Source organism: Papio anubis, chromosome 9 (genome assembly GCF_008728515.1).
Source record: "Papio anubis isolate 15944 chromosome 9, Panubis1.0, whole genome shotgun sequence".
Lineage (NCBI taxonomy): Eukaryota > Metazoa > Chordata > Mammalia > Primates > Cercopithecidae > Papio > Papio anubis.
In genome coordinates, this window is record NC_044984.1 from 57,690,953 (window position 1) to 57,705,340 (window position 14,388).

Below are 14,388 nucleotides of genomic sequence, written 5' to 3' on the forward strand. Positions count from 1 at the left end.
CAGAGAGCCAAATCATGAATGAACTTCCATTCACAATTGCTTCAAAGAGAATGAAATACCTAGGAATCCAACTTACAAGGGAAGTAAAGGACCTCTTAAAGGAGAACTACAAACCACTGCTCAGTGAAATAAAAGAGGACACAAACAAATGGAAGAACATACCATGCTCATGGATAGGAGGAATCAATATCATGAAAATGGCCATACTGCCCAAGGTAATTTATAGATTCAATGCCATCCCCATCAAGCTACCAATGAGTTTCTTCACAGAATTGGAAAAAACTGCTTTAAAGTTCATATGGAACCAAAAAAGAGCCCGCATCTCCAAGACAATCCTAAGTCAAAAGAACAAAGCTGGAGGAATCACGCTACCTGACTTCAAACTATACTACAAGGCTACAGTAACCAAAACAGCATGGTACTGGTACCAAAACAGAGATATAGACCAATGGAACAGAACAGAGTCCTCAGAAATAATACCACACATCTACAACCATCTGATCTTTGACAAACCTGAGAGAAACAAGAAATGGGGAAAGGATTCCCTATTTAATAAATGGTGCTGGGAAAATTGGCTAGCCATAAGTAGAAAGCTGAAACTGGATCCTTTCCTTACTCCTTATACGAAAATTAATTCAAGATGGATTAGAGACTTAAATGTTAGACCTAATACCATAAAAACCCTAGAAGAAAACCTAGGTAATACCATTCAGGACATAGGCATGGGCAAAGACTTCATATCTAAAACACCAAAAGCAACGGCAACAAAAGCCAAAATTGACAAATGGGATCTAATTAAACTAAAGAGCTTCTGCACAGCAAAAGAAACTACCATCAGAGTGAACAGGCAACCTACAGAATGGGAGAAAATTTTTGCAATCTACTCATCTGACAAAGGGCTAATATCCAGAACCTACAAAGAACTCAAACAAATTTACAAGAAAAAAACAAACAACCCCATCAAAAAGTGGGCAAAGGATATGAACAGACATTTCTCAAAAGAAGACATTCATACAGCCAACAGACACATGAAAAAATGCTCATCATCACTGGCTGTCAGAGAAATGCAAATCAAAACCACAATGAGATACCATCTCACACCAGTTAGAATGGCAATCATTAAAAAGTCAGGAAACAACAGGTGCTGGAGAGGATGTGGAAAAATAGGAACACTTTTACACTGTTGGTGGGATTGTAAACTAGTTCAACCATTATGGAAAACAGTATGGCGATTCCTCAAGGATCTAGAACTAGATGTACCATATGACCCAGCCATCCCATTACTGGGTATATACCCAAAGGATTATAAATCATGCTGCTATAAAGACACATGCACACGTATGTTTATTGCGGCACTATTCACAATAGCAAAGACTTGGAATCAGCTCACATGTCCATCAGTGACAGACTGGATTAAGAAAATGTGGCACATATACACCATGGAATACTATGCAGCCATAAAAAAGGATGAGTTTGTGTCCTTTGTAGGGACATGGATGCAGCTGGAAACCATCATTCTCAGCAAACTATTGCAAGAACAGAAAACCAAACACCGCACGTTCTCACTCATAGGTGGGAACTGAACAATGAGATCACTTGGACTTGGGAAGGGGAACATCATACACCAGGGCCTATCACGGGGAGGGGGAAGGGGGAGGGATTGCACTGGGAGTTATACCTGATGTAAATGATGAGTTGATGGATGCTGATGAGTTGATGGGTGCAGCACGCCAACATGGCACAAGTATACATATGTAACAAACCTGCACGTTATGCACATGTACCCTAGAACTTAAAGTATAATAATAATAAAAAAAGAGAATTTAAAAATCTCAGAATAAAAATTGTGCATTGTCTTTCTTATATTATCATTGCCATGAACCAGAGAAAATGTTTTTGGAAACCACTGAAATTACTTGGAATCCTGAAGACAGTTAAATTATATGCATGAAATTAGACAGTTTCTTTAAATTAAAAAGAGACAGTACTTTTTCTTTATATCAATTTTTATATGAATTATCTGTATTAATATGTATTTAAGTATTAGCGTATGTGTTTAAATGATTTAAACAATATTTATTTTATTCTCACTAAATCAAAGAGGGAATTAGTAATCAGGATATTCCAGAGGAAGAGCATGACCTTACATCTATTAAAAATTGCAACTATCAGTAACCACAACATCCCAAAACAAGCACACTTCAATGCAAAAACAAAAGTTGCATCTGTCAGAAAAGCTAATCAGAATAAATAGATTTAAATTTCCAAAGACTATTTCATACTTAAAGGGCTGAGCATGCTGTTGAAAAATGCAGATATAAAAGTTTCTAAGAAATAATAAGTTTTTTATGACTATGTAATTCTCATTTTTTTTCAGGTGCCATGTCAAAATATATTTGTTCCTCTTCTAGTTTTATGGATAATGAGACTGCTATGTGATATAACTACTTGAATATTATCAGAAATCTAGATTTAGCAGTAAGAGTCTATTGAGATATAAAATTTAACAAAATCTCTCAAATGTTTCACATTTTAAAATGTGAAATACTACCTATCTCTTTTATTCATATTAGGTTGGTGCAAAAGTAATCGTGGTTTTTGCCAAAAAAGGAATGACCAAACCGCAATTGCTTTTGCACCAACCTATAAACCCTTAGATTTAATAAAAATGTCAGGTCAATTAGTTCATGCCAAGTATCTCCAAGTAGCTGCTACTTTGTTAATCTCAAATTTAGCATGTTCCAAGTGAAACCAATTTACTTTTTTTTTTTTTTCTTAGTTTCTCCCTCTTCTTTGACAAAGGCATTAACATTTTTCCAACTTGCCAAGGAAGGGCATACAATAATTAGAGATGTGTATGGCGTTTCTGATGGGCAGAACTGGGTTGGATTACTAGCTTTAAGACCCTTGCAAGTTGCTTAACTTCTTCAAGTCTCAGTTTCCTTACCTTTGAAGACAGAACAATAATTCCAATCTCACAACATTATCATGAAGATTAAAGCTCTCAGATGTAAAACAAACAATTAAGAGTAGTAAATATCACTGGGCACAGTGGCTCATGCCTGTAATCCCAGCACTTTGGGAGGCCGAGGAGGGAGGATCAGGAGGTCAGGAGTTCGAGACCAACCTGGCCAGCATGGTGAAACCCCATCTCTACTAAAAGTATAAAAATTAGCTGGGCATGATGGTATGCACCTGTTGTCCCAGTTACTTGGGAGGCTGAGGCAGGAGAGTTGTTTGAACCTGGGAGGTGGAGGTTGCAGTGAGCCAAGATCGCACCACTGCGCTCCAGCCTGGGTGACAAGGCGAGATTCTGTCTCAAAAAAAGAAAAAATAGTAAATATCATGAGACATTCTGGTATAATCTACTCTCCATTCTTTTTCTTCCCAATATCCAGTCTTTGACAAAGTCCTGTAATTTTTTTTGTAAATATCTCCGATATCTTGCTCTATATTCTTATACTATTAGCTTATTATATTGTACTTGGATTACTGCAAATATCTCTGGGCTGATATCTGTCTCTTCTCTTCCCTTCTACAAATCATTTTTCCCCCTTGATATTGAAAGGTAATTCTGAGATTCTAGAACACTAATTTCCATATGCCATTTCCTTGCTTTAGATATTTGACCTAATTTTTTCAGAATTATGTTTAATCACCAGTTTGGTTTTCAGGACCCTCTCTAGAGGTGGTCGTGTTATCGTGGAAAGTGCAGATTTTGGATTCAAACAAATGCAGATTCAAACCTTGGGTATATCATCTAAGATGTTGAAAAATAACCCGACCTTGCAGTCTGTTTACTCAACTATCACATAATGTCTACTCGTGTGGTAAAGGGTTAATCCAGCAGGTCCGCACAGCCTAAGCCCTGCACACTCCAAAGAAAGGTTTAGTCCTTACCCTACTGCTGGGAGACAACCTCTAAGCTTCTATAATATCCTGCCTCTTAAGAGTTTTTATCTAAGCCCTTGGGCTACACCAAATAGTTTAAGCTATAAAAGTGGGAAATGTGTGATTAAATCTGAGAGTGGTCTTGGTGACTCCAAAACTTCTCAGAATTTTCGTAAGAATTAAATGAGATAGTTTATGTAAAGTATTAGGACAGTGCATAGGGTGTTTCTCTCCTTTACAGGCTTTGTAATCACTCCCCCATCTATCCAGACTTATACTGTACCTGCCTGCTTTCCTGCTTTTACCTTTTGCGTCATTGAGGCTGTATTTCACTCGATACTCATGTGTTCTTGCCCATGCTGTCCTGATTGCCTGGACCACCATTTTTTTCTTCTGCCCAAACAAAGCCTATGGGTTGAAGTCCTCTTTTCTGTGGATCCTCCACTGATTACTGCAGTCGTTGGTAATTTCTTTCTTTCCCAATTTTTAGTTGTACTTTTAGCTGGTAATAGGAGCTGGGTGATACCTTATGCATTTATTGGGTCTTTAACTTGGAGGGAATGGAGTATGTTTTATTCTTCTTGGCCTCCCCATTGGTAGATGCTCAGTAGTTGACTTACAGATTTACTCTAAGCTTCCCATTTTGAGCTCAGACACCATCAGGAGTATGCAATTTAGGTTGATGATAGTTGCCCTTGTTCTGAATTATCTAGGTACTTTTAATGTCCTAGTCCTTTTGCCGCTACGTGCTCTTTGCCCCTTCTGCTGTGGGCCACACGAGTGTTGGCAGCAACAAAGATCACCTTCTCTCCTCTTCTTCACTCATTGGGTCTAGAAGGCCCTGAGGTTGCACATGCCTCACCTGTGCAGGAGTGTGCATACTGTGTGAGTCCAGCTGGGCCACTGTGACAAGTACATGTTGCCAATCTATTGAAACATCTCACTCCTTAGGGCACAACCACGGAATGCCTTTTGTTCCCCAATAACTGCTTTCTGACTGGGCGATGTTTAACCCATTTTCCATTGGGAAGCAGTTCCTTTCATTACAAGTTAGCCAGATTTTGTAACTTGCAGTGATTTTTTATAAATTTTAATCCTCTGCAGTTTAAAATTTCAATCTCAGCTTCACTCACAGCTCTCCTCCCCTTCCACTAACAAAGACCAAACCTGTCACTGGCTTTAACTGGTGGTGAGGCAGTTGTCTCATTACACACTTATCCCTCCTCCCTTTTTGAGGGCTAGCTCTTCCAGTTCTTGGGGCAGGGAGAAGAGAGTGCAAAAAGAGGAAATATCTCTTACTCCTCTGGACAGGGTTTCAGTCTTCTCCCCGATTGGTAAACAGTTTTCCTGCTTACTACTGATTTGCTATTGATCACATTTCTGAAGTGCCTGTCCAAATGCTGATGCGCTCATGGCAGGCATCTCTAAGTACTGTGAAGGGCCCCAAAAGGCTTCCTGCTGTGAAGTTCCTTGACGTGAGAAAGGGCTGGCTTCATTGGTATGGGAACTGTGGGAACCTAGGGACACAGGGCCTCGAGTTCAGAATTCTTTCCATCCCTCTTGAAATTTAATGGTCTGCAGTTGCCATCTTAAAATTCTTAATAATTTCACCTCTAAGTTCATGTTTTGTAAGTGAAGTCCAGCAAGACAACAGAGCATGTGTGGGTAGCTTGGGGCCTCAGCTCATGTGTGGCTCTATTTGTAATCTCCCTGCCTCCCTGGGCAAGGTCACCTTGCTTCCCATTCCCTATTTCCTAGGGCTCTGCCTTCCCTCACCCTCTTGGCACCTGCCTGGCTACTGCTCTGAACATTTGCCCAAGGCCATGAGGGAATGCCATGGTCATGGTGAGGGGGAAGACCAAAGCTCCACCATTTCCTGGCCTCAGGCACAGGGAGGGTCTGGGTGGAATGAGTCAAAGAGGTGCCTTGTGCCTTTTGCGGGTGATTCAGCAGGGGCCTCTTGGATCCCAATACCCGCTCCTATCCAGGCATCCAGTGCATCTCTGTATAGAGCTCACAGTACTTTGGTGGTTGTTCCTCAGGTTTGGGTTGGAGCCAAGAAAGCACATGGGAAGGGGACACTGACATTTCCCACCCCTGCATTTTCTTTTTGTGCCAGGCTGCAAGTCATGTAGCTGGCCCTGTAGGAGATCTGGCTCCATCTCTGCCACCCCTACAGCCTTACTTCAGTCTCTACTAAAGGAGATTGCTTCCCTACTGGCTGGGAGGCTAATAAGGGATACTTAGAAGTCATATCAAGTCCATCAACTTTCTTTGGGTGTCTACTCAATCCCAGGAAAACTCAAGTACACTTGTTATGCTAATTGAGAGAAGTGCAGAACTTCCCAGAAGGCTACCACCATTACCTCTGCTCTTTTTATATAGCTGTGGTGGTGATGAGGGGTAGCTGGTGATAGGGCACTGCTCAGTGATCCCTGAGGGAAGGTGATTAGCTGTCTCCAAGATTTGGTGACTACCGGAATCTCTCTGAACCTCGATTATGGTGCAACATCTTGGGCCTTAGTTGCAATTTTGGGCAAAAGGAAAAATCCCTCGTCACCCTGTTTACAAAGAATGGAAGATAGACACTGAATATTACCAACTTTATTATCAAAGATATCTTATGAAATTCATCAGGGAACTCACAAATGTAAATAGTCTTTGAAGGGCAAATCCTACATAAGCTAATGTTAACATTAATAACTTCCATTTATTGCATGCTTACTACATGTAAAATATATTATGCACTCCACTTTTCTCTCTCCACACACACACACACACACACAAACGTTCACACTTATAAGAATGTGAGGCTTAAGCACTTTGCTGTAAGTCTCATGGGTAAGTGAGCCAGCCAGGAATCATGTCCCAGACCCTCTAATTCTAAAGCTCTACCCTAACCCCTACATAATGCTACCAAAGACAGAGCTTGAACGCTTACAATTAGAAGCATTTGCTCACATAAAGACAGACAATGGTAGCCAATTAAGGATGTACTTTTTTGAAGGCAGGACTAAAAATATCACTCACATAGCTACTAAACTAGTTACATTCAATGCATATAACCTTTATGGAATATTTTTCTTCTTAACCAAAGGATTTTGTCCATAAAAAACAACAAATTTCAGAGAAAGCTTTAGATTTTTCTTCTTTGAAGGACATACACTTCAGGAATTGCCTGAAGAAAACATCAACATGAAATTAGCATAGTAATAATTTCTCTAGGAAAAAAAATAATCTAGAGTTTCCCTGTAGCAAGAGTGCTTCGTCTTTTAGAGCAGATACTTTACTGGGGATAGAGACAAGGTGGGTGAGCAATGTATTACAAAATCTAAGTGGGCAAATGAGTATCTGGTAAACCATGTCTATTTACTAAGGGCTACATTAACAATAGCTTTTTGGCATATTTCTAAAGTTGCTTCTTGAGTTCTGCAAGAATTATTTACAACATTTGTTTTCTCAACCAGGGAGTACAAGTGACTGTTTTAAATTAGCCTGTGTAGATTGATATTATCATCTATTGTTTCTATTAATATGAACAATTGATTACTCTCTACTTGAGACCTTTTTTCTTAAGAATTCTGATTTGTACAGAACGTGTTCATCACAGCTTGGCCACTAGTTCCTATGTATGCCCTTTGGGAAGCAGTATAGCATGGTGGCTTTGGCATCAAATAGACCCAGAGTCAAGCACTGGCTCCTTTAATTGTGTGAGAAAAACCTGAGATTTCAATGTCCCCCCAAACAAAAAGGGGCTGATAGTCCAAAGAATGACTCAGACAAGTCCAGCTTGAAGAGTGGATGAGCTCATTCACTTGCAGGGCATTCCTGGGCGGCAGCGAGACAGCTCCAGACTTCTTCCCCACCTCACATCTCTAAGTTGCTCTGAAGCTAATTTTTCTGGCTCTTTGATTACTGCATGAGTGCAGTGAGACTGTTTTCCTAGGAACGTTCCAAGCTATGCTCCAGGATGTTGAGGTTCTCAGGGACACTTGCTCTGTTGCTGGACACCATGGCCTTGGCTCACCACCCAGCCTTCAGGGTTCAAGCAGTGGATATACACCCTTAAGTAACCTGGTGGGGGATCCATCATTGACTTGAACCTGTGTGACCTTGGGCAAGTTGCTTCTGCATTCTCAGTCTCATTTTTAGCCTCTATAAAATGGGGTTAATAGCTCTTACATAGGATTGCTAGAACTAGATAAAACAAAGCCTATAAAGTGCTAGCACTGTACTTAGCACAGAGTAAAAACAATATAGTTCTCACATTCTTATTTCACTAAGGAAAAAAAGTGTGTTTGGCATGTTTTGCCCTGTATTAACTTATTTGCCCTGATTCACTTTAAAGTTATCTTTATACTAGTGCTGAGTTTTATGAGGCTAAAGCTGGCATCAGACTGGTGAAGCCCTTTGAATGGGTTTTCATGGAGAAAATGTGCTAAGTAGGTTCAATTTGAAGAATATTGATGCAATGCACAAATAAAACGAAGTTGTGGAGTTTTGGTATTTTTTTCTCATGGTGTATGCAACAGAAAGGTCCTTCAAGTTTTATCCAAGTTAAAAGACATGGGAATTTTTTCTTACATTCTTTAAAAGAAATCACCTTTAGTTCCAAGAATGACACTCCCGTATGAAGACAACAACAAGAAGTGTTAATTATATAATTTTTTTTTTTTTTAACAAAACCAATAAATCCATGTACACTAAATGGCAGTGGAAGAGAGGAAATGTAGCATCCAATTTGAGTAAACTAGAAGATTCATGATGTGGAGTGGCTGGGTCCGTCTCCACTTTGTGGAGCTGCCCATCCAGAGCCTGCTATAATGTGGTTTTCCACAGTGCCCTAGTCCTGTCCACTTTAATTGACTTCTTTATCAGACACATCGTGCCCCTCAGTATTCCTGTTTATATCTCCTTCTCCACCTGTCCGGTATCTACACGGTAGCCAAGGCACAATTCAAGTACTACTTTTGGCACAATGCCATTGATTACTGCAGCTCATATTTGTCTGAATTTGTAAATTGGCTGTTTATACAGAGTTATCAAACAACGGAGAGGTCCATTACCTGGCGAACTTCCCAATCAGTCACAGTTGTAACTACAGTTGACCACTGAACAATATAGGTTTGAATTGTGCATTTCCACTTGCACAATTTTTTTTTTGAAACAGGATCTCCCTCTGTCACCCAGGCTGGAGTGCAGTGGTGCAATCATGGCTCACTGCGGCCTTGACTTCCTGGGCTTAAGCAATCCTCACTCCTCAACCTCCCAAGTAGCTGGGACTATAGGCACACACCACTATGCCCAGGTAAGTTTTTGTATCTTTTTTAGAGTAGAGATAGGGGTCTCCCTATGTTGCCCAGGCTGGATTATACATGAATTTTTAAAAATGAAAGTTACGCTGAATTTGTCTGCCTCCCCTTTTGCCTCCTTCACCCCTTCCACCCCTGCCACCCCTCAGACAGTAAGATCAACTCCTCTTCTGCCTCTTCCTCCTCAGTCTACTCAACCTGAAGATGAGGATGAAGACCTTTATGATGATCCATTTACACTTAATAGAAAGCACTTTCTCTTATTTTTAAATAACATTTTCTCTAGCTTACTTTATTGTAAGAATACAGTATATCATATATAATTCGCAAAATATGTGTTAATTGATGGTTCACGTTATTGGTAAGGCTTCCTGTCAACAGTAGGCTATTAGTAGTTAAGTTTGGGGGGAGCCAAAATTTATACACAGATTTTTGAGTGTATGGGGGTCAGTGTCCCTAACCCTTGTGTGGTTCAAAGGTCAACTGTATATCATCCTCTATGGCCTTTCCATTTCAACTTCTGTAGTTTGCTTGGGTATCCAGCAGCATAATGATAGGGTGACAATTGGCATTTGAGCACCTACTGTGTGCTAGGCACCATGCCAGGCTTTTTCTATACATTATCTTACTTAATCTTTTTAATAGTCATATGAGGTGTCTGTTAGTATATTATCTCATTGTACAGATGAGAAAAACAGTGCTTAGAGACTTTCAGTGATCTCACACTTGCCCAAGTTCATCTAGAGAGTCAATGACAGATTCTGTATTTGAAAACAAGTCAGCCTTGTAGGTCGCCAGGACCAGGCTTTATCACTCTTGGCTTCTCTTGAGATTTGGGGAAAGTAAAAATCTTCTATGTGAAAAGTAACTGGGGTTTCCTGGCTTGTACCAATCCTTTATTTATCCCCGTACTGCCTTAGATAATTAACTTTTCAAGACATTTTCAATTTATGACAAAATTCTGTGGGGAAAGACCCATTTTAGTACCTCATATTCTCTACAATGACTAGCAAAGTAGTCATTGACTATTTTCAGTAACTTGAAAATAACCAAAAAAACATTTGCTACTTTCTGCCTTATATTGATTTATTTAATCAAATTGATTTTGAAGATATCTGTTTACCCACCTGAGGTTTTGGGCTGACCCTAGTATGAGTTTGGTGAAGTCCTCTGTATGACTCAGTACTTGAAAAGTTATCCCTGACTACTGCCATGGAAGTTCTAGATGGTACAATGCCAGTTAATAGATATATCTAAACAACATTTGTTTTTTTAATGGGCTAAGATATTCTCTAGAAATCTTTTGTGTGAGAATTGAAAAAAATCCCAAGAATTAGGCACACTTCTGAGGCTTGCTATGAGAAGTGACTTTTTATTTTAACAATCACCATAGGATTCAAATCACACACTTTATGATACCATGAGTGTTTGCAATTTTTAAACAGAAAGTTACTGTGCAGAACGGAAAAACTGCCTTCTATAAAATATCTAGCTGCACAGTGTATAGTCAGTTGGGTGGTTCTCTTCTACTTCTGACCACCAAATTTAGAAAGCCAGCGATAGGCTGGGCGCGGTGGCTCACGCCTGTAATCCCAGCACTTTGGGAGGCCAAAGCGGGTGGATCACGAGGTCAGGACATCCAGACCATCCTGGCTAACATGGTGAAACCCCGTCTCTACTAAAAATACAAAAAAAAATTAGCCGGGCATGGTGGAGGGCACCTGTAGTCCCAGCTACTCAGGAGGCTGAGGCAGGAGAACGGCATGAACCCAGGAGGTGGAGCTTGCAGTGAGCTGAGATCCGGCCACTGCACTCCAGCCTGGGCAACAGAGCAAGACTCCATCTCAAAAAAGAAAAAAAAAAAGCAAGCCAGTGATAAAGATGAAGCCGGCTGTACATAGAGATATGCCTGATGCACTATCGAGATGGTAAGTACAAGAATAACAAAAAGTTTTCCTCTGATAGTAATTGAGAAGAATTCTGAGGCTTTGCCTAGGCTTAGAAAACAAAAGCCATAATTGATTAGTGATTCCTAACATACATGGAGGAAGGAGAGTGGCAGCTTTTATGCTAAATTATTGTTATAACTAGACCAGTGTTTTGTATTTCTTAGTAGTCGAAATAGCTTTTCCCTGATTCATGTCTTTCCTAGTTTTCCTCTTTTGGTAAATGATGGATATGCCTACAAGATGGCTCAACAAGTACAGTTATCAAAGGAAGCAAAGGTAACAATTATAACCAGGGGACCAACTCCTGACCTTAGTTTCCTTTTGACTGAACTTTAATCACCTAAATTCAACAGTCAAAGATGAGCAAAGGCAATTATTCAAGAAGTAGAACAGAGGAGTTGGATCACAAAATAGCACCTTAAAATAACATTCAATTATACTCCATGTGGCTTGCAAGTTAGCTTTAATGCTAATAAAAACATATTTTGATGGTAAAAACCACTGCACAGTCCGCATGTTGCGATAAAAACTGGGGCAAGAATAATCTGTGCATTTTTCTTTATTGTGTGTTTTGATTCAAAAGAAATTGTCGTCCAAATCCAATTTCAGAATCATTATTTTTGTTGAAAGAATACTAAATATGAAAGGGAGGGGTCACAGCTTGAGTTTCTGATATAGTGCCACACTTCTCTGGCAGAGTGAAGAACTGAAATTTGGAAATGTTCTTGTTTACCTGTCCATCTAGAAAACATTAGAAATCACTGCCAAGAAACCCTAGAAATCACTGCCAAAGGGACCTTACAGTCCTCATTTTTTGGTGCAGTATTTATGGTCACAATAAGGATTCATTCCTAAGATTCCAAAGTAAGTAGAGCTCTGTAGGACTAGGAAATATTCATTTATCTACTTACAATTTTATTTAAAAATATTTTTCCACCTCATTAACATTTAATCTTTACATTTCTGATTTTATGGTAATTTAAGACAATTACTATCAGTGAAAGCATTTTACAGACTAATTTTATATAATTTTTATACTTTCAAACTCTACTTTTGAAATGTATAATGATACTACATTGGTTCTCTAAAGAGAGAATATACTTCTGATATTACTTAAATATTTTTATTTATTTTTATGTGCTCCTAATCTTTTCTTACCCTCTCTATCCTATTCTATTTTAATTAAGTCTTGTTTACTGTTAACTTACTGATGACACATTTCTTCCACTTGGAGTTATTTTCTGGTATCCTATTGTTCCAGGTATTTATTGCTGCTCAACAAACTTCTCTAAAAGCTCGGGGCCATAATTTCTCCTAGTTCTATAGATGAACTGGGTTGAGTGACAGTTTTTGCTTGGGGTCTTCTATGCAGTTGCAGTCAGATAGCTGAGGCTGCAGTCATCTGAAGACTCTTCTGGTCTAGTGGCCTAAAATGACTCAGAGTTGGGTTGATGCCGGCTATTATCTGGGAACCCCGCTGGGGTTGTGGGCCGTGGTTTCTACACAGTCTCTCCAAGGTATCTTGAGTTTCTATCTGTGTGGCAGCTGGGATTGAGAGGGAGTGTCTCAATTACGAGGGTTCCTCAGATAACTGGTAGCATGGATTATTTGTCCTTCTGTGTCTGCGTTAATATTTCATGTGAGCTTGAGAAAATGTGTATTGTGCTTGTTGTTGAGTGAAATATTTTATAAATGTCAATTAAATCCAGTAATTTTAAAAAGAGAAAACAAGTATTCAACGAGGCCCAAGCAGAAGCCGCGACTTTTTATGAACTGGACTTGCAAGTCCAAGAATGTTATTTCCACCATAGTCTACCAGTCAAACAAATCACCAAATCCAGCCCAGATTCCAGGGGGTGGGGGGCAGTAATTATAATACATCTTTTGATGGGGGAGAGACAAGGTCACATCATAGAAAAACATGTGGGGTAGGAGGTTTAATTTACTTACAGGTCCACATGGCTGGGGAGGCCTCATAATCACGGCTGAAGGCGAATAAGGAGCAGAGTCATGTAGTGGCAGGCAAGAGAGAGCTTGTGTAGGGAGGAACTCTTTATAAAACCATCAGATCTCATTAGACTTATTGACTACCACGAGAAGAGCATGGAAAAGACCCACCCCCATGATTCAATTACCTCCCACTGGGTCCCTCCCATGACACGTGGGAATTATGGGAGCTACAATTCAAGACACATTAGAATCACCTGCCAATGTATTTGTTCAAACTCTGATTTAGTTTGCCTGAGGTTGGGCGCAGGTATTGGTGTTTGCAAAAAGCTCCCCAGATTATTTCAATATGAAGTTAGGGTTGATAACTCAAGCCTCAGAAAACATGGTTTTTAAATTTTAGTGTGCACCAGAATAATTTGAAGGGCTTGTTAAAACACAGATTGCTGGGCCCACCCCCCAAATTTTTTATTCAATATGTCTGAAATAGGCCTGGAAATATGAATTTCTAATGAGTTCCTAAGTGATGCTGATGTTGCTGGTTTGGAGACCACATTTTGGGAAACACTGTTTTAGAGAATTGCTATAGTGTTGAGTTATATTAGTATGAGTTGGTTGAGGAAACATCTCAGGGGTGTCGAAGGGAAAACTCACTAGAACACTGCACTTCTAACCTGAATGTGCACTACCCGGGGATCTTGTTAAAATGAAGATTTTGCATTTCTAACAGGTGTCTAAGTGGTGCCCATGCTGCCCACAGAGAATACTGCATAGCAATGCACTCGCATAAGTATCTGTAAAGATCATTTTAAGCCTGAAATGGACCATCATGGGGATTACGGTAAAAAGACCAGTTAGAAAGCCACTTGTGAGTTAGCAATGCAAACAAGGTTGAGAAATGGCAGGAGGCACTGGAATAAACTGAAGTCCAGATGTAGAAGCTGTATGATAAAGATCCTGTTATTTTCCACACCAATTGAGTCTTTAATGGGCTTTTTTTGGCAAGCATCTTGCTTTTTAAGGTATTATGTTTCTTGTTATGAAATCTATTGTGTATAATGTATGTGACAGACATAGAAAGCATACAGAAGAAAACAACAAATGTGGCCCCATTTGAAAAATTACTTTCACCTAGAATTTAAAAGGTCTTAAAAACAGGTGACAATAGCAATCATTTTTGAGTAGTTGAGAGGCTTCACTAGCAGAAAACTATTCCTAACACGCTCAAAACTTGCTCTGATGCCCAGGATACCATTAAAGATCCAATTCTTTGGATTGAGAAATGTTAA

At 39.6% G+C, this 14,388-nt stretch overlaps 1 long non-coding RNA gene across 1 annotated transcript in view; it reads right to left on the reverse strand.

Moving 5' to 3' along the window:
* LOC110740697 overlaps positions 1–13,509 on the reverse strand; it is a 53,180-nt gene extending 39,671 nt beyond the window's left edge. The window contains exon 1 of the long non-coding RNA XR_002515670.2: positions 13,103–13,509. This is a non-coding gene — a long non-coding RNA (uncharacterized LOC110740697). The remainder of the gene's footprint in view (positions 1–13,102) is intronic.
* Positions 13,510–14,388: the final 879 nt, after the last annotated feature.